The sequence below is a fragment of the Pinus tabuliformis genome, chromosome 9 (genome assembly GCF_031772625.1).
Source record: "Pinus tabuliformis cultivar Carrire ecotype Pingquan chromosome 9, CPIR1, whole genome shotgun sequence".
Classification (NCBI taxonomy): Eukaryota; Viridiplantae; Streptophyta; class Pinopsida; order Pinales; family Pinaceae; genus Pinus; species Pinus tabuliformis.
The window spans coordinates 289,020,105-289,045,784 of record NC_142307.1 but is presented as its reverse complement, the minus strand read 5'-3'; positions in this window follow the sequence as shown (position 1 = coordinate 289,045,784).

The window sequence follows — 25,680 nt, the reverse complement described above, 5'->3', positions numbered from 1 at the left end:
GGAAGTGAGAAACTTGCCATTGAGGCATGCAAGCTTCAAAGTACTGAAGGGGGTGTTCCTAGATCAACCTCTTGGATAATGAGCTGATGTCGACAAGAAGCGATCCGTCAAAGTAGGGCCTTAATGTATCCCACATCAGTGACACGGAACAGAGCAAATGATTTTGATGGAGGTGAAAACGATCTGATGATATATGGTTCAGGGTGGCGGTCATGAAAGGATGAGGGATAATGTATGGTAGTGGATGGGACACGGTTGACTTCTCCGGATGACTTCTCTTGAACATATCGGCGACACTTATGTGATGGATTGGTAGCATTTACCCCAAAGGTGGATGGTATGGCGAGACCATGGCGATGTGACCGGTGAATGAAACAACCCAACCTGACTCAGGCACGGAGTGGAAGTGTCATGTTCAAGAGCGACTTGCTACCAATAAAAGTTCTTTGAGTTTCTTCCCAATTTTCCCCAGTCATTGCTGACCAGTACCTCTTTATTTTTGTCAAGCTTGATGAGGATAACATATGCTTGTTCTATAATTTTCCCTTCGGGCAAACCCATCGCTATGTTTTAACGAGCCTAGCGATAGTGAAACTCGTTCTCGTCTAAAGACAAGTTTGTCGCTATTAATGTTTTTTAACGAGTTTAACGACAAAGATAACTCGGTCCCTTTTCATTTTTAGAGAGTCTAAAAAGGTACGTAAAGATAACTCCAAAGGTCCTTTTTCGTCATCTAATCCCTTAAGTTCGAAAAAGTATAAAACAATACAGAAGGGATGAATTTTCGATAGTTTTAACGAGCCGAACAAAACAAGCGCTCGATCTTTTTGTGCAATAATCCCTCAGGTCCAAAAAGATTAAAATCTAGAGGAGGGATAGCTCTTCCGGTCGCTTTAACGAGCTGGAAGGCCAAAACTCGAAAATCTTTTCATATTTTACGAGTCAGATGAAAAGAGCTTAAAGAATACTCGCCTTTTGAGGAACGAGTGATAAAACGAGTTAGCAGCTGATTCCAGGTAAGGGTTGGAATTTTCCAATCACGGCAGTGTCACAAGGATGGCTAGTGAAATCACTCTTCGCAGTTGTTCCTCAAAATGGGTAAACAATCAATATGGAGGTGAATGATTGGCCAAATGAAAAGTGGAGGTGACGGTGCAAACACGACCAAGGCTTTAGTGGCTGATAATGTTACATTCACGGTGGTTATTTACCAGAAGATAGTTCATTTTTTAACGAGCTTAAACGCGGGTTGAAACACTTGCTCGATCTTATGTTTATTTTTTAACGAGCATGAACTATGTGCTAAAAATGCTCGATAACATGGTCTAGCTTTGATTTTTTACCACAAATAGCTTTGCCTTTTCAAAGATAGTACTGTACCCTCAATTGCTGCATCAAACTAGTTAGAAATGAATAACATTTGCTTGAAAATGAGATAAAAACACTAATATTTCACTTTGAACTACGTAAAAAGCTATTAAAAAGTGTTTTTACCTCTCATTTTACCATTTCATTTGAACTTGGTTTGTTGGAGCTTTGGAGGTGCCTTTTCCCCTTGATTTTCATCAGCTGATTTCGGGAGATTCTGTGGACGATTCTCAGCGCCGTCTAGACCAGGTAGGAGCTAAACTTGAGCTCTTTCATTCCATGGTTTCCTTTCTGTATTCTGTGCTTGATTTCCTATTTTTCTGAGCCCTGATGGGGTCGCTCTGCCATCAGCGCACCTTGTGTACTCGAAACCTGTGCTGAATGTCAAGTAAGCATGAAGGTAGTCTGACCTTCAACGCAGGTGGAACACTGGGCAGGTGCGCTGGGCGCAAAAAAAAAGTTTTGTTGCACAGTTTTTGATGAAAATTTTTTGCCAGTTTCTCATCAAATCCAGGGTCTAACTCCTCTCATGTTTTTTTTTCAGAGATATTGGAGCAAAATGACCCTTACATGGCGAGAACGAGAACATGAAGAAGAGGACATGATTGCCCTACATGATCCTGTCACAGTGAACGCGTTGCGGAACTGTGGCCTGCTGAAGTTCTTCCGCATCTCTAGCATGAGACAGCAGATCACCCTACTGCAGTATTTGCTCGATGCTTGGGATCCTATCAACCAAGTATTCCAGATTAGGGGCAAATCTATCCCCTTGACCGCAGTAGACATTTACTTCTTGACTGGCTTGTCGAGGCGGGGTGCCCCCATTTCCTTCTCAGGTTCGGCCCAAGGGAGTGACTCTGTGAGAGATTATGTCTGTCAGTATTGCAGGGAAGGATCTCAGCCGAGTAAAGACGGAAAGATCATTATCCGTGAGGTTGCTGACAGGTCCCTCAGGTCTATCCTATACACTATTGGTAGGATGGCCGGTAATGCGTCTCTTCATGTAGCCAACAGATCCTATGTGCAGCATGCCTTGGAGTGCCTCCAACCGAAAATATTCAACTGGTGTGATGCAGTACTTCTTCAGATGAAAAGTCAGTTGACCAAGGTAAAGGACGGGAAGTTGAAGAACTTTGGGTTTGGTTCTATTTTGACCGCCTTTACTTTAGAGAAGATACCACTGATGCAACCACAGTACATTGCACTTGACTTGCCTTCTTGTACTGAACCATGCATGGAGAGATGGGTTGATCACATGTCTAGGCATGCTGGTCAATCTCAGATTTCTTTCTCTGATACCTTCTTCAGGTGGTTTGAGCGTCAGGAGATGGTCTATTCCGAGTATCCATATGTTGGCATCGACTTCCGGGGTGATTCGGATTTGGTACTGCCGGATGGCGAGCAGTGGGGTGCTATTGGTAAAATTTTCGACCATATCATTGTTTACTGTTTTTATTCATAATGTCCTTATGCTTTATTCTATCAAGACTTTAATCAAACTCACGTGTGCATGCAGATGTTGGTCCTGTTCGTCCAGCAGTTCGCCCGAGAGTGCCAGCCACCGCCCTAGCAGGAGAGGCTGCCGGGAGGGTTATTCTTCGTGACCTTGATGTGGCCGAGACCCTCACAGCTGTGCAGGAGCAGGTTGAGAGCCTTACTCTCAGCATTCCAGATGTGAGGATCGATGAGTTACCTCTACAGTTGCAGCGGCATACTACTGGTGTGCCTAGATGATGGACTCGTCTCTTACGCATGATCGCACAGTCCGTGGCGTGCTATCATGAGCATCACTAGACTAGGGTGCCCCCTAGCATTTTTGAGTTTTTGGGTCATGTGACCGATTTTTTCTTGGTTACAGAACATTATATGTAAACCATAAACAGCTTATATATGTATATTTTGATTTTCGGTGTTTTATTCTGGTTGAGTTATGTGATCCACATGTACAACATTGATGATGTGTTTCTTTTTATAAATGTTGCAAATGTCTATCTAACACATAGTTTGCTAATGAGTCAGTTAATGTGTTTAAGTTTCTGGAAATATGCTGGTATTGAATTAAATCAAACTGTCTTTCCAAAATCTTAACCCTTAGAAACATGCGATAAATGGCTGGATTTCGGACGGAATATATACCATTGAGTTGTAGTATCACGAGTTGTGAATCTAGCCTGACGATTAGTCGGTGTATACCATGGGTGATGGCATAGAGAGCAGTTCTATCAACGCGCTATACTCAGCGATGTTATTCGTTGATTTCCCAATACATACACCTATGAAACTTACTAACTCGCCGCTTGGATCAAAAATGGCCCAGGCTGCAGAGGACAGGTTTCGCGAACTACGACTCGCTCCGTCGGCATATCCAACACATGTCTCCAAAAGGTTTGACATCTACAATAAATGTAAAAAGATGGATTACTCGACCAAAACAAACACTTCAGCGAAAACAAAATACAACAAAAGCATACTGGTTACTATTTAAGCATAGTAACACTTGAGGTACAACCCATTACGGGGTTGCGCCAGTGGAATTCCGTCATAATCCATTAACTCGTAAGCTCCTTTTGCTAACACTCGTTTAACAATATAGGGGCCCATCCATAAAGAATTAAATTTACCTGCTCCCAATTTATCGGATTCCTGGTCGTAAAGCAAGACCAAGTCACCTTCTGAGAAGACACAGGGTTTGACATTTTTGTTGAACTCCGCCTTGACTCGTTTCTTATGGGCTTCGTTAGCCAAAGCGGCATCACGATGGGTTTCATCCAATTGGATTAATTCCAAGAAACGGGCCTCTTCTTCTGAAGTTCCGGGGAGGAGATCAATTGCGAGTTTAAGAGACGAGATTTCACACTGGACTGGTAAGACTGCTTCCAGGCCATATACCAGTTGGAAAGGCGTGAACCCGGTCGCATTCCTTACCGATGTTCGGTAAGCCCACAAGGCTGAGTACAGGATTAGGTGCCACCTTCTTTTGTGAACTCCGATCATCCTTTGCAACATACGTTTCAGGACTTTGTTGATCGCTTCAACTTGTCCGTTGGCTTGCGGATAATACGGGGTAGAGATGTCGTGAGATAGCCCTAGCTTGGTAGCTAATTCAACCATCATGTGATTGCGAAAATGTGATCCATGATCCGTAACAATAGCCTGTGGTACGCCGAATCTGGAGACTACATGATTGAAAAAGAAAAGGGCAGATGTTTCACCAGTGTTATCCAATGTAGGCATCGCCTCGGCCTATTTGGTAAAATAGTCAACGACGACTATAATATACCCATGCCCCCCGGTCGAGGTGGGGTTACATGTCATGAAATCGATGCCCCATTTGGCGAAAGGCCCGACAACGACTATTGGCTGTAAAGGTGCGGGTGGTCTTCTGGTTTTGCTATCAAAAATTTGACAAGCAGGGCAACTTCTGACTGCGGTTATGCAATCTTTGAACATGGTTGGCCAGAAGTATCCTGCTCGTAAGATTTTTTGTGTTGTAGCATATCCAGATTTATGCCCCCCACACGCGCCTGAATGACACTCATTCAGGGCTTTTTCAGCCTCCTCATGGGTGAGGCACCTTCTCAAAACTGTATCGATACCACGACGGTAAAGCGTATCACCGACGATCATGTAGTCTTTTGCTTGGTATCGTATACGTTTCTGTTCTGAGTGAGAGGTGTTAGGCCTAAAATTTTGGGTTTGGAGATAAATTATTATATCTCCATACCACTCATTTCTTGTGGATATCAGAAACAAACTCTCTTCCACGATTGATTCTTCGGATGTTTCATCGTTGGATGACGATGGGAGATCGCACAATAATTCTGCGAAAACTAGAGCTTTCTTTGATTTGGATTTTACAAATTCCAGATCAAACTCTTGAAGGATTGCTATCCATTTTGAATATTTGCCCCCCAGCAACTGTCGCGACAATATATAAGTCATGGGGTTGCAATCAGACAAAATGGTAGTTTTTTGAAAGAGGACATAGTGTCGAAACCTTTGCATCGCTTGAACAGCTGCAAGTGCTAGCTTTTCAACATAAGAATATTTAATTTCTATAGCATTTAAGTTTTTACTTAAATAATATATAGGGTGTTCAATTCCATCGACTTCTTGAACTAAAACCATTGCGATGGTCGTATCTGTTGCAGCCAGATACAGGTTAAAGTCTCTTTGATAATCAGGTGCGTACATTAATGATGCTTTAATTAAGGAATCCTTTAAAGCATCAAAGGAATCTTGCGCAACCTGATCCCAAACGAAGGGCACCTCCTTTTTCAAAAGACGTGTATAACCTTTAACAAGTTCCGCGTAATTTGGAATGAACCTCCTTAGAAAGTTTGCTTTCCCTTGGAGTTTCTGAATCTGAAGCAAATTCGAAGGTGGAGGCAAATTGATGATTGCCTGGACCTTGCAAGGGTCGAGACGAATCCCATCCTTGGAGACTACAAAGCCAAGTAAATGACCAAAACTGACGCAAAATACACATTTGTGGGGATTGAGTCGTATTTTGTAGTGTTGGAAACGTAGAAATATCGCTCTTAAATGTTGCGGATGATCAGTCCGCTTTCGCAAATGAGCCGGAAGGTCGTCGAGGTATGGTTGAATGATGTTCTTGATGTCATGGAAGGCATAATTCATTGCCCTCTGAAACGTCGCCCCTGCGTTCTTTAAACCAAAGGGTAATTTTCGATATGCGAATGTGCCCCATGGACAAATGAATGCAGTCTTTGACTGGTCCTGTGGGTGGATATTTATTTGATTATACCCGGAAAATCCACCCATGAATGAAAAGATTTCGCATCCTGCGCATTTATCAATTATCTAGTCGATGAAGGGTGTAGGGTAGTTGTCTTTTGGACAAGCTTGGTTTACGTCCCTATAATCGACACACACTCTAATTGTCCCTTGTTTCTTCATAACAGGGACAATATTCAATACCCAATCAGTTAGAGGAACCGGGTAGATGAAACCAGCATGGAGGAGTTTTTCAACTTCTGCCTTAATGGCAGCGGCTTTCTTGGGGTGCACCTGCCTGAGCTGTTGTCGTACCGGTTTGACATCTGGATACATCTTAATTTCATGTTCAACGATACTCGAGTCAATGCCTGGCATCTCATCATATGGCCAAGCAAAGACATCTCTGAATTCGCGAAAAAGAGAGTTATATATTTCCAGTTCCGAAGGAGAACAACCTTTGCCGACATAAATATTCTCTACAACATTTGTTTTAGTCGAGATATTTATGGCTATAGTCTCTTCAATATTGGATAAGTTTCACTCGGAATCCACCGTATTTACAGTATTTGATAGGAATTCAAAGACTGAAGGGTGATAAAGGTCATCTTGAGTATCTTTTCATATTCTGGAAGAAGGGAATGATGGTGGCAATCATTCCATGGTGCCCCTTCAATCAACATTGATTGTAGAATTCCTTCGTCGGTTCCATGCACTAGTGACCAAGGATCTAAAGGGGTACCATATTCTCTAGACCTATCTACCCAAACGCTTGATGAGAGTTGATTTGGGTTTTCCTCCCATGCTAGAAACATTGATTGCTACAATATTTCTATTGGGTTTGGGGGAAAAACCATTGCATGATCCATGTTGATATCTTCTTCTGGGATCTTTGTGGAAGATATCATATTGCAGGTACCTATCGACGCTACTTCCGCCAAATCAATTGGAGGTGGAAAAGTGAAAGTTCCCATTAGTATAGGATCTTTCTGTAGGCCTACTCCGATATTCTGAAGCGAATGGGGGCTTCCATGGATCATGGGAATGCTTCTTGTAACTTGTGAACCATTAGGGAGGAAGTTTTGTTGGTCGACGATCGTAAACCCCCCTTGAAAGGGGAATGCAATCTTTCTAAAATAGGTCGACACAACAGCTACCATGGCATAGATCCACGATCTTCCTAGTAGGATGTTGTAATCAAGATTCCCATCGATGACTTCAACATCTATTTCTACTGTTTTTCCCCCTAGTTCAACCTTCAAGTTATTTAGGATACCATATGGGGTATATGTCCTTCCGTCGAATGCTTTTAATGTTGTCGAAGATCATGACAAGGTTGGAGATCCTAAATTTTTCCAGCAAATCATTGACATAATACATGTAGATGCCCCCTCATCAATAATTGTTCGGTGAATAGTTTTGTTGAGGGATTTCACTTGAATAAGGAAAGCTAGTTGAGCTGGTAACTGAGGATCGTATCCTTTGTGGTCAAAGGATACAAGATTGGAATCCCTAGGATCAACCCCACCAATGGTTGATAACAAAGCCTGCCTTTGGGATGGGCAATTTTGTAGTACTTCAAGAGTCGACATAGCGGATGGTGATTGGGCCAAATCTTCCACTATGTTATAATGCTGCACCGCTCTGGTGCGAGGATTAAATTTCGACTTGTGTACTACTCCCTTTGGCGGTTTTATCGTTAATTCAGGAATGATGGGTGGTACAACTTCTGTCGAAGTTGTTGTCGAGCTACTTGGTTGATCTTTACCTTTGTCGTTCGATAGCTGTGGATTCCCGTAATATTTTTTCCTTGTTGAAATCAAAGCATCATTCTGTTGCTTGGAAATCGACAACATTAGCACTTGCGACGGGGAAGCATTTCCACTATCAACTAGATTCGTGCCTGGATTTGGAAACGGATCAGTCAACACAGCTGAGGTTTTCAAACTTTTAAAGAATTTATTAAGCTCAGCTCTGTATGGACAATCGGCTGTCCAATGATCCTCATCACATATAAAACATGGACTTTTTGGTTTCCTATTTCCAGGAGGGTTTGAAGAAGTTTTTTCAGGAGATGATTCATCCTGTTTCTTCTTCTTCCCTTTGCTTTGTTTCTTCTTGCTTCCTGGTTGTTTGGTTTCTTTGCCCTTATCTGCTGATACGACATTTACTTGTGAAGCAAGAATTTCGTCTTTTGCATTTTGATCTGAAACCTTACGGGCTTTCTTGGAGGCAGCCTTTGTCGATTTCACGTTTGTCGTGCCAATCACACCATCGCCGGCATGAGAGTCATTGTTTGATTTAGGATGAGGAGGAATTGAGAATTCCGGTCTAGGGGCGTCAGGTATTTTGTCATAGAGCGTGCCAAACTGTGTATAGACCAAGTCTAAATATTGCGCACAAGCGATAACTTGTTCTTCCGTTACGACTCCCCCCTTCGCCACATCTTCCGTTATGGCAGGAAGTAATGACTTGATAAACCATTCAACTAATAGCTGATCGGGAACGTACGTTTTTACCATCCTACGACAACGTCGCCACTCATGTATATGATCAGATATGTGAGTGGCCGTTGTCTGTTTGAAGTTGGTTAAGATTTCCATTCCCATTTCATACCTTATCTGTAATTGAAAATGGGTTAAGAAAGTCGTGGCTAAGGTGCTGAAATTGTCAAACGAAGCTCTAGGCAATTTAATATACCATTTTGCCGCCAGACCCATTAACGTCCTCTAAAAAAGGCGAAGCCTTATCGAATCATTGTTTAGGGTATTTGATGAACGCCACAGATGAAATGTCATCACGTGATTCGAAGGGTCCTCACCTGGATTTCCATTAAATTTAGGAATGTCTGATGGAAGTTTGTGAGGAATCGCTGGCCACCAAGGGGCGTAAGAAATTGGATCGTTTGTTAACCGGTGTAAAATGGGTAACTCTAAAGTTGCCACGAATGGTAACTGTTGATTCAGGTTAGGTGAAGCATACCCAGGGTAAGATGGAATTGCCTGAGCAGTTGGCCTTTGTATACCAGCATAATGTAGTTGATGCTGGTATGACTGATTCGGTTGGTGGACTTGACCACTGTAAAGTGGTTGATTTTGACCATTTTGAATGTACGGTTGTCCACTGTTCGCAAAGATCTGCTGCTCAGAACCTTGGTACACCTGTTGGAATTGTGGTTGTTGGTATTGCACCAGCCATGGTTGTGAAGCCATGCTCTGTTGTGCTATACTAACCGTCGGACCAAGATGTGGGGTAATTTTACCTGTTTGGACCTGTGTCGTCTCACCAGTTGGCGATTGTGGTTGAGTCACAGGGTCAAGGGGCTGTTGCATTACAACCTGAGAAATCTGAGGTTGAAATACAACAGGCATCGTTTGAACTTGTGATACCGTTACAATAGCTGGTGTTGTCGGGATGTTCGACATAGGTACACATTGTTGCATAGAATACACAACTCTTGGTTGTTGGCGTAGTATAGGTACCCAACCACTTGATGTAACTCCAGTATAACCTGAATACTGTTGTGAACTCCCGTATGGATATCCTCCTGGAGGGGGTAATGAAAGGGCATACTACCCCCCATAAGGTGGCAATCCGGAACTCAAGGGGATTGTCTGCCCTTGGGGACTGGATTGCCCAAATTGACCTCCAAATGGATCAATTTGGCGAGTCTCAACATAAGAGTTGCCGATATGATCCTGGAGGAACAAACAGGAACGGACCATACTGTCGAAATAGTCCCTGGATGGACTCCTTCTAGCGGTTGTGAACTAGTCGGGACAGATGGTATGCCGGCAAACATTGTCAGAGTGACAGCAGGGAGTTCTGCTATCGCTGTGTCAGTCGACACAGTCCTAGATGTTGACGGTTGTTCAGACATTTTGAGTCTATCCAAAATATTACCTAGCGATTCTACAGGAACTTCCACTAGTGGTAGACTAACTTCTGATGTCGAAGGAAATAGAGTGACCCCGACTCCAAAATGTGTTGGAGTACTTGCTTGCGGATCTTCTACAATTTCCTCTATCGTAATCGAACCAGGTGGAAGGGGAAGACCGTCAGGTCCGTAAAATATTTCTGGTGCCAAAGAAGGGGTTGAATCAACAGCGACAGATGTTTGAGGAACAAGACTCTCTGAACCGGTTACAGATGGAACTGGTTCAGTGACACAAGTGTTTGCTCTCAGACTAGGATCAGTATCACTGTCCCTCTGTGGCTGTTGAACTTCTTCTGTAGAGGCAGGGTTTCCAGAAATGTTTGGAGTAACCAGAATCTCAGATGTTGTTGGAACACTTGTTCTAACTTTGATAGGAGATTTCGAACCGGTTAAACGAGTTCGCTTTGTCTGTACTGTTTTCGATTCCGGAGACAAAGACGGTTGACTCGTAAGCCTCCGCGAACGACGGGGTTTCAATTGACTTTATTCCATGATTGCGGATTACTCGATCAACCAAAATACAAAAGGGGAAAGTGTGTTTCCGAATTAAATGAATTTTTAGACGCTTTAGACACAACTTGCTTTTTCAATTTTAAAGAGTCGAGAAAAAGCTAAAGATGACTCTAGTCTCCTTCGATGTTTTAACGAGCCTGAAGTGACAAATGCTCGGATGGACTTTTTCTGTTATAGAGTCTGAAAAAGGCCAAAAGGAACTGCTCTGGAGTTCTAGGTAGAGGGTGTGCCAAACTTTTCGCAAAACCGCAAAATACTTTTTAGGGTACGGGCGGTCAATCTTCCCGAATGCTGTATTTAGTGCATTGCGATCAGTAGGGCGGCCGACACGGCTTCCTATGGATAAAGGTTTTATTCCTATAGGGGTATCCCAATATATACGCGACGGTACGTGGGAGCACAATCCGTACTGGCACTTATCGTCTCTCAGGAGGAATCACCCAACCATCAGTGAGGCGACCAGTGACCAGGTTTTATGACGCCGGAACACGTCTCTAGCCTAGACCTCTATGTTGTGCGTTATGTTACAAATCGTTGTTAAGTTCATTCAATTTATTTTAGGTTGATCATTCTTAGAAGTTTTCCTTTTTGGATCACCACGAGATGTATGATACAATTCCTAAATGCAGTCTAAAGATGATAAGCAAGCTTTTATATCTTTTCAACAATGAAAATCTTAGCTACAAAGGGAAAAGAAAGACACCATCTTTTCTCAAAGAGCATAGAGCACACAGTAATGCATTTTTCCCTAAATCAACATACAAACTGTCAAAATGCAAATGCACATATGCATGTATTTGTTTTCACTTTCTTAATATTGATGCCTAAAAAGAAAGCTGTTGTATAAATTTGAATTCGATTTCAAGTGAAAAACACAAACAAGTTCCTTTTCAAAATCAAAAAGACGATTACGACACTTTATGATTTACTTGTTTCGACACTTGAAATGCATAAATTCAAACCTAAAGACAAAATTAGAATCTAAATCAACTGTGAACAGCAAACAAATTCACTCCTAAGATCAAAACGACACTTACGACAGGTCTAGATCTAAGGGCGACAGTATGACTGGTTTACTTTTGTAATGGGAAACTGCAAATGATGTAACAAATACACAAAGAACAAATACAGCTTCTTTATACAACTGAGACGGAATTGAGGCAAAGAAAAGGGGTTTCAGATAGGTACACTGACTGATAACAGGCTGCAAAAACATAGATAAAACTGAGCAAAAGGAAGCAGGGAACCACAGCTGCACAAGGCAAAGACTGATCAGCGCACCTTCAGCACAAAGAAACTGAACTTCATCGCAGGTAGCCTTCACGGGACCTGCGTTGAAATGCAGAACCTCTTCACAGAGTCTGCGCTGAAGCAGAAACAAGAGTTGTTTCTGGGTTCTGGGTCACGGTTTGCAGTTTAATCTACAGTGTTTGGCCGGATAAAAGCTATCAATTAGGTACAATTAGACGGATGATTTATAGGAGGACTAAGATCTATCACAAAGGGCTGTTAGAGAACTTGTGGATCCGTTGTTCAGATCATAAACAGGCCCAGTGAGTGGACTAGAGTAGCTGATCTCTACTTTGCATTTGTAAATGGCAAATGCAGTTCGATTCGGCACTCTTGAGTTTATGAAATGAATAGCAATAGAAACACAAATAAACTAACAAGATACTCTCCCCAATATGGTCGCCAATTTGTTGTTGGGAAAAGTATCCAATTCGGAATGCCCCTATTCCACTCTAAGAGGTGATAGTGCCTTAGCAACAAACAAGGTAAACTAATTGAGTATTCTTCTTTATGGAATGTAAATGAGGAAGAAAGATCTAACTAACCTGTGTCTTCCACTAGTTTGTCGATCCAAATCACTCCTCTCTTCAGTAGCTCCCAGCTTCTTGCTCCTTCACTGACCCAGCTTCACCGAATTCCTACAAGATCACAAGAGAGAGAAACTACACAAAGATACAGATATACATTCATAAAAAGCTCAAGATCGATTAAGCTAAACATGTAAGCATAACAAAACATCATTCGTACACAGCATGTAGGAGAAACTCAAGTAGCTTTATTGATATGATAACAAAGTTCAAGAGGAGATACAACCAAGTGAGTTCCGATCCAGCATCTACCTCCCAACAAAGGAATCCCTTCCTCTCCTCCAACAAAGCATAAATCACCCAATGTACTAGTCTCAATCTCAAACCAACAGCAATTCTCTGCAAAGTACAAAATTCCAGCCTCCTGAACCTCTGGGTGAGAGATCCATATATAGATGTAAGAAGAGAGGATGAGTCAGCTTATGTTTTGACTTGTGGCTTCTCTCTGTCAGTTCTTGCTTCCACTTGGAGGTTGAGAGCCTCTTACTCATCACTAGTCGAATTCATTGAGGCAAGTGTCATTGGAGAAGATTCTGGAAGCTTCCAGGGTCTTTCCACCTCGTTGAATGAGCTTTCCATTTGTCATTTCCCGCTCAGCGCACCCTGGTAGTGCTTCCACCTACGTTGCAGTGCACCTAGCCAGTGTAGTTTCTGCATTTCAACGCAGGCAGCTAGTGGAGCCTCTGAATTGATCCTGAATTGACTATTTCTGAGTGGTTTTTGGTGGAGAACTTCAGGGAGAAGCTGTCATTGGTTGACCTTGTTCCTTTAGGGGCAGGAACAACTCATTTAGGGACTTTGGATCCCTTGGATTATGGACATTTCATGCTCAATGCTGTAAGGCACAAAAATGTCTATAACAGTAGCTAAGACCGGTGCTTGGCACATTGCCTCTTTAAGATGTTCAAAGGCCTTTGTTTCTTCCGGAGTCCATAAAAATGAATCTTTCTTCAATAATGTTGTTAGAGGTGCTGCTATTCTCCCATAATTCTTAACAAACTTGCGATAATACCCTGTCAACCCAAGAAATCCTCGCAAATGCTTTATGGATGTGGGGATTTTCCATTCCTTAATGGCTTTAATTTTGCTAGGGTCTACCTTAACTCCTTCATGAGATACAATATGACCCAAATATTCCACCTCCTGGACTCCAAAGAAACATTTGGATCCTTTTGCGTATAATTGTTTCTCCTCCAATTGTTGTAGCACCCTGTCAACATGTTCAACATGATCCTTCCAAGAATTGCTGTAGATTAGTATATCATCAAAAAATACTAACACAAATTTTCTAAGGAATGGTTTGAAAATTGAATTCATCAAACCTTGAAATGTTGAATGTGCATTGGTAAGGCCAAAAGGCATGACCAAAAATTCATAATGACCCTCATGAGTTCTAAATGTCGTTTTTGGAATGTCTTCAATCTTCATTCTGATTTGATGATATCCCGAACGAAGATCCAACTTGGTGAAGTAAATTGATCCATGCAATTCATCCAGTAATTCATCAATAACAGGAATGGGGAACTTATATTTAATAGTGAGCTTGTTGAGCTCCCTATAATATGGACACATGCGCCATGATCCATCCTTCTTGTGCACCAATACTACTGGAGCTGAGAAAGAACTTTGACTCGGTTGAATTATACCAGCCTCTAGCATTTCTGCAACCATACGTTCAATTTCACTTTTTTGGACATAGGGATATCTGTATGGCCTGATGTTTGGAGGAACACTTCCTGGAATTACATGAATAGCATGATCATGATCACGCATAGGTGGGAGACCCTTGGGAGTCTCAAATACCTTGGAATTATTGTCCAAGACTTTTTGGAGATCTGGAGAAATAGATGATTCCAATGTGGAAACATCTAGCGAGCATAATTGTGCAATTACACCTCTTTGCTCCTTTCTTAGAAGCTTTGTCATACCATGAGAGCTGATTATCTTTCCTGGTTTCCCTGCAATACCCCTTAATTCAACTTCCTTTCCTTCTGAAGAAAATTTGATGAAAATTTCTTGAAAATTAAAAGCTATTGTACCCAAGGATTGTAGCCATTGGACTCCTAGTACAACATCCGCACCTCCCATTGGAATGGAAAGCATTGGGCTAGTCAATACATATTCTCCCATGGATAGCTTGATATTATGGCACTTTCCAGAGCAATTTATTGTTCCTCCATTTGCAATCATCACTTGACACTCTGGTGCTGGATATAGGAAGCAATTCAATTCTTTTGCTACCCTACAATGAATAAAATTGTGGGTGCTTCCTGAATCAATCAACACTATTACCTTTTTCTTCTTCATTTGTCCTTCTATCTTGATGGTTTGAGGAGTGGTAATTCCCGCCAATGCATTACAAGATATGGTCGGATTTATTTGTTCTTCATCTAGGCTTTGTTCCTGGAGTATATCTTCTTCTTTTGACCTTTATTGCTCCTTTTCTTCTTCCTCTTCACAATCTATGTAGAATAATTTCTTCTCAGCACACTTATGACCTTTAGTGTATTTGCTATTACAACTGTAACAAAGCCCTTTTGCTCTTTTTTCTTCCAATTTTTATGGTGTCAACCTTATAGGTTGTGGAAGACTAGGGGCAACAACACTTCTGTCTTTATAGTTGTGAGTGGTATGCTTCCTGGTTGCCATAATTTTGCTTTCCATTTTTCTTGCTAACCTGAATGCCTTCTCTAATGAATCCGGTTCCCAAAGGCGAACATCATGTTGGATATTATCTTTTAAAGACCCTATGAACACATCAATCCTATGCTCCTCTGGAATATATTTTACCCTTATGTTCAATTTTTGGAACTCCTCAATGTGCTCCAAAACTGAACCCTTTTGTTTGAGACTTATCAATTGGCTAAAAAAAGTGTTGCTTTTTGTATCTTCATAATGTGCTATCAATTCTTCCGTAAAAATTGCCCAAGTGATAAATTGTTTACGAGAGCAAAGCCATTGATACCATACAAACTGATTTGGTTCCAAATATACAGTTGCCATACGTACCTTTTGTGCATTTTGCACATTATTGAGATCGAAGAATTGCTCCATCTGTAATATCCATGTAGCGGGATCCTTGCCATCAAACTTCCTCATATCGATTTTTGGAATATGGTGATTCTTCGATCCAACATTAGCGTCTATGGTATCATGATTAACATTTATTTTGTTCTCATCATGAGTTTCCTTTACTACCTTTTCACCATTAGTGACCCTTTCTTGTAGCAACTTCTTCAATTCTTCCATATTTGTCTTCAAATCTATCTTCAAATCTGCTATGTCTCTCTTCAAATCTGTCTTCGAATCATCCATCTTAGCTTCCATGCCCTTTATCTTAGATTCCACGCCACTTATCTTAGCTTCTGTTAGCTTTTGTGAGCATGACATTTGTTGCACTTGTTCTTGTAATTTTGATATATCATGTAGCATTTATTCTTCTTCTTCATGAGTCATGCTAGAGCTTTTAGGTTCCTTACTAGGTGTTTGCATTTTCTTTCCTCGGGGCATCGGTTACCGATAATAATGCTTTACTATGCCCTTTGAATTCCGTTAAACCAAGCTTACACAAAAATTTAAAAAAAAAACTACACACCTTTTTTCACTTTATAGAAGCCTGATATTGAATCTGATGTATCTCTATAGTTTTGGATCATCCAGTTCTGAAATTACTACCTGTAGCAGCCTTCTGCACCCTCTTTCCAATGCCACAAGTCTGAGCCAAATTGGATTCTCCAAGGAAGAGTTATGTGAAATCTCCCACAGTGACTTGCTTTTAGACTGGTTCAGTAGAGCGAACTTGTACGACGTGCCACGAGTCACTGTTTCAACCTTTGAATCTGAAACATACACAAAAGAAACTACAGTCCATCCTCTTTCTGTACCTTTTTACGAAATTTCAATCCGATGCTCAGAGAGAGTTATGACGATTTTCCTCAGGTCACCTGTTTTGAATGTAATTCAGGAGTCTGCAAAAAGGCCAACTTCCTCAGATCATATCTATGAAAATATCGCACAAAAAGCTCTGAAATTTGGACCCAAGATTCAGCGCCCATTCTTCTCAAATGGGTTTTTCTTGCGACTTCTGAAACGTCACAGACAAAAATTTATAGTGAAAATTCCACGATGACCTGTTTGGAGCAGCGAAACCCTAGAATCCAAAGCTCTGATACCAAATGTTATGAAACCAGCTCAAGAAAAGATAGATCAACGCCTTAGAATTCAGCCTCTTCGAGGGGGCAACCTCCTTTATATTACATAAATGAACAATTCTTGAATGATACAAATGACAAAACCTCGTTTCTATATATAGGAGTCTAAGGAGTCACAATATAATCCAGCCGACCTAACAATAATAATATAAAGCCACAAAAATAACAATAGAGGGATTCTATGGGGCACAGAAATAACAATATGGGGGTAATAGGGGCACAAAAATATAAATAAGGGGTATAACTACAATATTAATGGGCTAATCACTAGTATTATAGGGACCCAACATGGTCTACATACCTGCAGCAGTTCCATTTGAATATCAAGTATAAGAAGGGTAGCACCAATAACATTGCAGATTGCCTCAGTCGACCACCAATCATGGTGTTAACCACCATGCTCAACTCTTGTGGGCATGAGACTTCTGATTGGCCACTTCTCTACAAAAGCGACCCAAAATTCAGCTACACATACTAGACACTCTTGGAGGGACGACATGTTCCAAATTTTCACCTCCAGGATGCCCTATTATGCCACCTGGGTCACCTTTGTGTTCCTTCAAGCGAGCGTGCCAAGACGATTTGGGAAGCACACTACAGTCGGGCTGTTGGGCATTTCGGGGTCGAGAAAATGGTGGCAGTACTACAAAAGTATTTCTATTGGCCAAATCTTCAACAGGATGTCGGGAAGTACATCAGATCATGTACTGCCTGTGCCATTGCCAAACCGATCATCAAGAAGCAAGGCCTTTATACCCCACTTCCTACCCCTAGTCGACCTTGGGAATCCATCTCCATGGATTACATGTCAGGCCTTCCTTCCACTAAGCATGGAAATGACTATGTTTTTGTGGTCGTCGACAGGTTCTCGAAGATGGCCATTATGGCGGCCTACAAGAAGAATATCACAGTAGAGGCCACTGAAAAACTCTTCTTTGAACGAGTGTGGGTGCACTTTGGGATCCCACAGTCTATCATCTCAGATCGAGATAGTCAGTTCCTCAGTACATTTTGGTCCAGTCTCTGGTCAATGCTAGACACCAAACTCACTAAGTCCACAACCTTCCATCCTCAAATTGATGGCCAGACAGAGGTTGTCAATAGGATGATTATACACATTCTGTGCATGTACAACTCAAAGCATCCACGTACATGGGATGAGAGCCTCCCCTATGTTCAGCACAGCTACAACTGATCTCTTCATAGCTCGACTGGCCACAACCATTTTCAGGTGGGCTTGGGATTCCAGCCACTATGCCCCATTGATGTGGCCATGCCACTTGCAGCTACTCACACTGATTCGGCTCATGTCTAGTCCGAAACACACTAGGAAACCAGCCTCATTGAGCACATCCAACATATTCACCAGCAGGTCCATGAAATTCTGGAGAAATCAAATGCCAAGTACAAGCAGCGACATGATCAACATCGGGTGCCACACAAGTTTCAGGTGGGCGACAAAGTCTAGTTGGATTTGCAAAAGGAACACCTTACTGAAGCCTATCAAAAACTTAGACCAATCTGCTATGGTCCTTACACCATTACTAAGGCTGTGGGAGATAATGCATTTGAGCTCAGCATTCCTCCATTCCTTGGCCTGTACCCAGTGTTCAATGTGGACCGCCTTCGGCCATACTTTCCACCATTGCTAGACACATCCGACATTGCAGAACAACTCACACCCACATAATTAAATCCAGATTGCATGGAACAAGCTGCAACTGATCGGATCATGGACACAAAGATCAAGAACACTGGCCAACAGAATATCCAATTGTATAGAGTTGTCAAAGCATGCCAACTCCTTCACTAGGGCAAGTGGCTCACCAGAGACCAAGTTCAGCAAAAGTTTCCTCATTTGATGGAGGAACTCAACACAATGGGGACCATTGTTTCCTAAGGGGGGAGGAATGATCCAGGTGGATATTGGTGGCCACCTACCAAGTCCACCTAGACCCCCACCATTGTTTCTCTCAGCATTTTCAGTTTCCTTAATTGTAGCACAACTTACTACTTTTAGCAGTTTTTTGGGTCCTGAACTTCCAGAGCCATTTTGAGGCCCTAAACGACATTTTTTGGGAAATCTGGGGGCAACATGGACCCATGTTTCCCTTCCCAAAGTGGTAGTGCTCGGATAGATCTTTCTAACGAGCTATTGTACGCATCAAACGAAGATCGTATGCCAAAGTTATGACCCTGGGAAGTTGATGTACCATTTTACTCAAACGGGTCCCACAGTTTGGCGTTTCATATTCTAGGGTTAGGTTTTGGAATGTTAAGGGTTTTCCATTGTTTCTCAACAATAAATAGGCCTTCAAGCCTCATTGTAACACAGTTCAGAGGCATGTAGCCACCACACATCTCTTCTCATAGATAAGCTACCATCGCCCTATCTGGTTTATTTCCATTACTGTTTGTAAGCATATTTCAGTGTTTTACATTAATGAAATGAAGTATTATTTCCACTGCATATATGTGTTTATGGTTATCTCTATAACTTGTTGTGTTCCTGTTTAAGTCTGGATCAAACACTCAACTGTAACATGATGATTAGATCACTGCGACAGGTAACAACCGAGGTACGACAACGACACAACAAACAAGGACGACTTCAGAAACCTTTATGGAACTTCAATCATAGAGCAGAAGCATCATGGTGCGACAGAAGAAGTGTTGTGTGTGACCATCACACAAGTGTGGCATGCACATATGAAGATGAGGTGGAATGAGCGCAAAGGTAAAAGGCGGTTGCGAGTACAGGTTGGAAGAATTCCGTGGCGAACACAGCCAGGGCATCCATGACGAAGCAGTTCGGGCACCCATCTACAATGGAGGGCACGACTGTATGCTGTACAACCATCGACTCAACTGAATCTGCGCGTAACAGGGGTTCGCTGGTGTGTGAAGAGAACTCTATCCACGGCCAGGCGTTATGAAACCAGGGAAGTAAAGAGAATTTCCCCGACCCCTGCCCCTGCAGTTCGAACTAAATGACAAGACCTGGACAAAGGGATCTGGCAGTTGCAGGAAGCCATTTGGCGTGGCAGCGCAAGACTTCGCGAATTAGAGGAAGTGGGGGCCAGGCTAAGAAGGAAAAGCGTGAGGATGGACGAATAAATTGACAAAATACAAATAGGAGTCACACAAATAGGCCGTACGAATGTACGAATGAGGGGACTGGACCTGGCCGGCCCTCCTACGATAATATAATGAGCCGTGACCCTGCTATCATGGTTGTGACTGCACCCGAATGAACAAAGGAGCACAGACCGTGATGTGCTACCTGATCCAAAGGTACGTGAAGGTTGCCCGCAGCCCGGGCTAGCAGGGAAGAGAAAGGCTCGCACGAGGGGTGTGACCACCTGACTATCTATAGGAGGCCTAGTCTCAGCGCTCCATGCAGTTGAAAGAGGGTGTGGGACTATAAAAAAATCTGTAGGAAGGTTCCACGATTCGGTCATGGCGCACAAGGCCAGTGGAAAACATACAATGCGTCTACGTACCAGGGACTGCGCTTCCACATGGGAAGGATGGAAGGTGACCATTGTAGCTGTTGTTCATGACAAGATGTCCCATTTAAGACACCGAGGAGCGGGTGGCAGGCCATTAAGGCACAGGGTTGAATGGATTTGCCGCAAAAATCTCATTAATAAGCCATGAATGAGGAGCATGACCGAATCTGAAGTTGAAAGGGTATATAAAGCACAGGTGGCTTGTTACCACACACCATTTGGACTCTTGCATAGTAAATTGTTTAGGGTTCACATAGAGTGGCACAGGATGAATGAAGTAGTCTTAAGAAGAAGTTCATGGTTTAAAGCCCTACCGAAGGTAATATAGGAGTCCCTACTCAGGTCGATATCCACAACCACTGACGTTCTAGCCGAAGTCCCTAAATCACCCATGACGCCGCAGACCGAGAAGAACCCACAGGTTGCAAGACTGGTCTGGATGTCCCTGTGAAATCCATGATTCAGCAAATTGTCGATGGAGGAAAAAGGCAAAACTGTTACGATTGAGAGCGATGAATAGGACGAGGATCCTCCGATCTATGTCGAAGAAATAGAACGAGACGATGAGATGGAAGAAGATATCTAGCCGGTAAAACGACCAAAGTATGTTCCTCCAAGGAAAGGGAAGGCCAAGGTACCTAAAGATTTGGATGTCATTGACAACATACTCATCACCCTGTCTCTCCTTAAAGGGGTTTCGCTCAAAGGAATGGCGACCGGCCGCATCCCGACTATGAAATTTGAAGACTGTGACCTTGCAAATACTGAGAAGTTTCCCCAATTGGCAACTTGTGAACTGATGGAGCAAAGCGTGGAGGGGGCTGTTACGACACATCAGCCGCAGAACTGGCTGCAAAAGGTAGAGGAGGCTGGGTTACTCTGTCTCCTGTCAATTCCACATTTTCACCGGCCCCCCATTACAATATTGGTCGTCAGACAACTGCTCTGTCTGGTACACGATGGGTACTTATGGATAGACAAACCTGTCCCCATCATGGCAGAACTCATTCACAAGATCTCTCGGCTTCCCTGTGAAGGAAGGGACCCCATGGAAATAGTTGATAGGAGTGGCGATGTGACGATGATGGAAACCATGAAAAAGAAATACAAATTGGAGAAAAAATAGAGAGGATATGCTATTGATAGCATCCCAGACAAGGGGGTCTGCATTGCTACCCAGTTACTGGCCAGAAAAGCAATGAGGAAACGCTGAGGTAACGAGGTCCCCGCAGTGGTCGTCACATTAGCCGAGCGATGTGCAGAATGGGAATGGTTCAGTTTGGCGCAGTTCCTCTATGACGAATTCCTGACCAACTACAGAGAGGCCTAGGAGGAGGGTAAGACCTTCCACTATGCCTGATTGCTTTTATCCATCCTATTGGTTACAAGTGATTACCCGAAGATAGTCAATTTCCTTCTCTGGACAAGGATTGGCCAGAAGCTGCAAAATACGCATCGCTCTGAGCGATGAAGGACGTCGAAAGGATCCGAGAAGTCAAGATTTTCTGGATCCTGATGGACGTGAACATACGACAGTGGATCCACTAGAAACCCCGTCTATCTACTGAAATATACGACAATGTGAAGAATGTAGCCGATTTAAAGGGGGGTATGCACCATGTATATATCCGGGCGCGCAAGGATCCACAACAGATGTGGACCACTCTTCCCTTTATTGCCATCGACGAGGCTATTTTTGTAGTGTTGGATACTTGGCCACCGGAGTGGCGCGAACCAAATGCGGTAGGGCGTGATGAGACCACCATCAAAAATAGAAGGCTAAGGCCAAACGCTTACCCCAACAAAAGCAAAACAAAAAACATGCTGCGGAAGTACCGGCGGCTCGGGAGGCAGCGCAGGCTTCTACAGGCAAGGCGACAATAGGAAGGGCTACTACAAGAGAGGACGAAAGCAGCCTGAAGGTGACTACAGAGCCGGGCATGGATATATGGATGGAAGGTGTGGCACCAACCACCACCGGTTCGCCCTTAAAACGACCATGGCCGACAGAACGGAAAAAGCCACGGAAGAAGGCCAAAGCGTCTAAATGGGACGGGGAACTTATCACGTTGACCGAAGGTGACCTAGGTGACATAGGGGATACAGTTCGTGAAGTCACTGGGGAGGTGATCGACAAGGCCATGTTGGAGTAGCAGACTGTGTTGGGGGTGCTCCACATCCAGCTGCAGGAACTTGGGGCAAGGGCCTCACAGCTGGGAACCATCGCTACCCATGGTGCTATGGGCATGTCAGCCACTGAGCAACTGTTATAGGCCAAAATGGCTAATACTATCGAACTCCTGGCAGGAGCATTGACAATAGAAAATGTGACGGATAGAGCTGTGGTAGGCTGGCTTACGGGGCTTGGATTAAATTTGGCTGCCCTCCCTCGCAAAAGCTTATACTAGCTCTAGGACAGTGCAACGATGGAGCTCCGCGCGAGGGAAGGACATGCGGTATAGGTACTCAGTGAGCAGCGAGTTAACATAGAGAAGTTGTCCCTACAATGTGATGAAGCAGTAGCACAAAATCAATAGTTGGAGTAGATTGTGGGGGAAGCATGTTGTCGTGCCCTTGAGCTCGAGATTGCGGCAGATTTACCCATCGACATACGAATCCACAAGTTGTCTAGTGGGTTCCGCGAAGCAAAGGAAGAAGTAGCGAGGGTCTAGTTGGCCCTCAACTTGCAGCTCGCAGAACTACAATTGAAATCACAGCCCTCTACACCACCGGAGGTCATAGAGCAGTGGCAAGGCATCATTCAAACTGGGCGCGAACGAATAGCGCGTGCCATGCAGGAGTGTGTCGACTTGTTGGATCAGTCACTTATTACGCTCACTTCACTACAGGAAGACCCAACTTTACAGTGGTTGGAAACAGAAGCAAGGGAGCTACAACAAGCCTATGATAATGTCCGGGGGACCGCGCAGACAGTTGCTATTACGCAACGCTTGGCCAAGATGAGGGAGGCCCAGGCTCTTAAGATACACACTGACACCACTTGATAGAAGGAAGCAGTGATTAAAGAACGCCTCCAGCCTTGGCTTGATGAGGCCTTCGTAGTTTCCACCACCATCGAGCGAAAGGTGGCACACATGTAGGCAATATATAAACCCGGACATGCCACTGAAATTGAGACTGATGCATCAGTGGCTCGCGTAGAATAGGTACAACAGATGGTGGAAGATTTTGTTGTAAGTGTAAGCGAAGTGCAAAAGTTGCTAGATAACCTTCACGCGAATATTGCCGCACCAGCCAAGTGACTCGGGACGAGTCATGATGATTGTGTTGGGGGCTTGTTGGGTAGTGGAGGCGCCACGTAACAGTTTTGAGGCTCAAAACCCACAATTTTGGGTAAAAGTATGGTAAAGGCTTCACGAAGTGCACGGAGCGCGAAATGCAATGAGTCAAGTCAAAGGGTTGTCCACCCGAAAATATTGTAAGAAAACTAGAAAGTGAGTCGGCCTGCCCATGGTCCATGGACTATGGGAATGTATAAATAGAGCAAGACTCTATGGTTAGAAGGCAGTTTTTTGGTTCTTTTGATCTTAATGTAATGTGTTTATGAAGGCAATATTCTCTGGGTCTGTAAGTCCGAGTCAAGGGTGTTGGTAGATAGATAGAGGCTCTGCAGTTGTGGTGCACAGAGGCCTGGTAGAGTTCGCAGCTGTGTGCGCAGACCCTTGTAGTTGAGTGCGCAGGGTGGATCTGGTTGTATTGACGGAAGATATTAATAAAGATAAGCTGTTTTTGAAATATCGCGGATCTATTGTCTTTTGATTTATGCATCTATTGTATGAGTTTATGTGTTTTAGAATTATGATTTCATGCACTGGGTTTCATTATTAAATGTTTGCTTAAAGACTATAAAAAGAAGATCAAATCTATAATAAATTCATTAGTTAGAAAGTGCATATGCCCGGAGCTTCGCGAAAGCCCGACAAAAATACAGAGTGGCACAAGGCCACAGAAGCGACCCCTCCAAACCACACCAAGACATCCCAAGGGTGCGGAAACCTTGTTCCAACACCCTCCCCTACTACCTCGGGTGAGACTTTAGTCCGCGTTCTACGGATTGTTGCCGAAAGGGCTGGTAATGCGAGATTTGTTTGGCTAATTAACTCTTCTGAACCCGAGTCAAGCCCCAATAAGCCAACAACATGCATAAATAGTATTGATCTATTACTTTCGCGCACCAAATACACATTAATTCATATAAATTGCAACATAGAGCGAAAATACAAAAACTTATAGAAGTAATAAATAATACACAGATACACAAGAATTGGCTCAAAATTGTCTTTATTAGATATGATCATTCAAGTAAATAATTATTTTACCTATGCACTCAGCTGTAGGAGCCTTCCCCTTCACCTAAGTACAGGAAATAGACCTTTCCTTCCTTAGCTTACTTTCCCTTACAAATATTTTTCTCAATTAGATTCTGCCTTAGACTCGTTATGACTCTTCTATTTATATCCTTGCTTTTACAATACCATGGTCTGCGAACCATGGGAGGGTCTCAAAACCTTCCTATCACCTACCTACCTAAGGGACTAAAGCCCCTTTGACTCTGACTAGCTTCGCATTCCACTTCCCCATTTCGTGGAGACTTTACATATTTACAAAAAGAAATTACAAAATTTATCAAAATTTACCCCAGGGACCTCATCCCAATAGTTGGTATTTTGTGTTTTTTGTGCGAATCAATACATGCACAATGAGTGCCCCAAACAAATTTTTGAAGAATGTAGAATCAATTCCTTCTTTGGGCCTAGGGTTTTCCTAAAAAAAAAAAGTGGTACTTTTGAAAAAGAGTTATTGGGAAAGTTTATTTGCTCGTGTACAAGTTCTGAAGTTGTTTAAGATTGGGTTTCTGATATCTAGGAAAATCATGAACCCAAGATAATTTTCAATTATGGAAATGGGTATTATACATTTATTTTTTGAGAACCAAGAAGATAGAGATCAAATCTATAAGTCTATTCCTTATTTCATTGCTACTAGAGGCTTGTTTCTCCCTCATTGGTCTTTGGAATTTAATCTCATGATGGAAAATTTGTCTACATCTTTGTGGATAAAATTTTCATTTATCCCTCTTCATTGCTAGATTAAGGGAATTTTTAAGGCTATAGGAGATAAACTGGGCCATTTTTTTACCAGTGGCATGGAAAATGGAAACAATTTTTTGTGTGCCTATATTTGTGTTGAAATAGATTTCACAAAAGGCCTCTTTGAAATGCTTTAGCTAAAACTAGATGGTTCGTCTCACCTTCAGACTATGGATTATGAACATGTCCCATTCAAGTGTAATATGTTTCATGAGTATGGACACTTTGCGAAAATCTATACAAAGTCTTCAATTTCTCGAAGCTCTCCAAATCCATCGCCTCTTCCTAAAGTATAGTAAGGAAAAATTAGGCAAGGATTCATTCCAATTATAAGGAAACACTAGAAACATGGAAATAACAAGAAATAGACATGTAAGGATGAATCTTAGCATAAACCCCTTTCTAACAATAGTT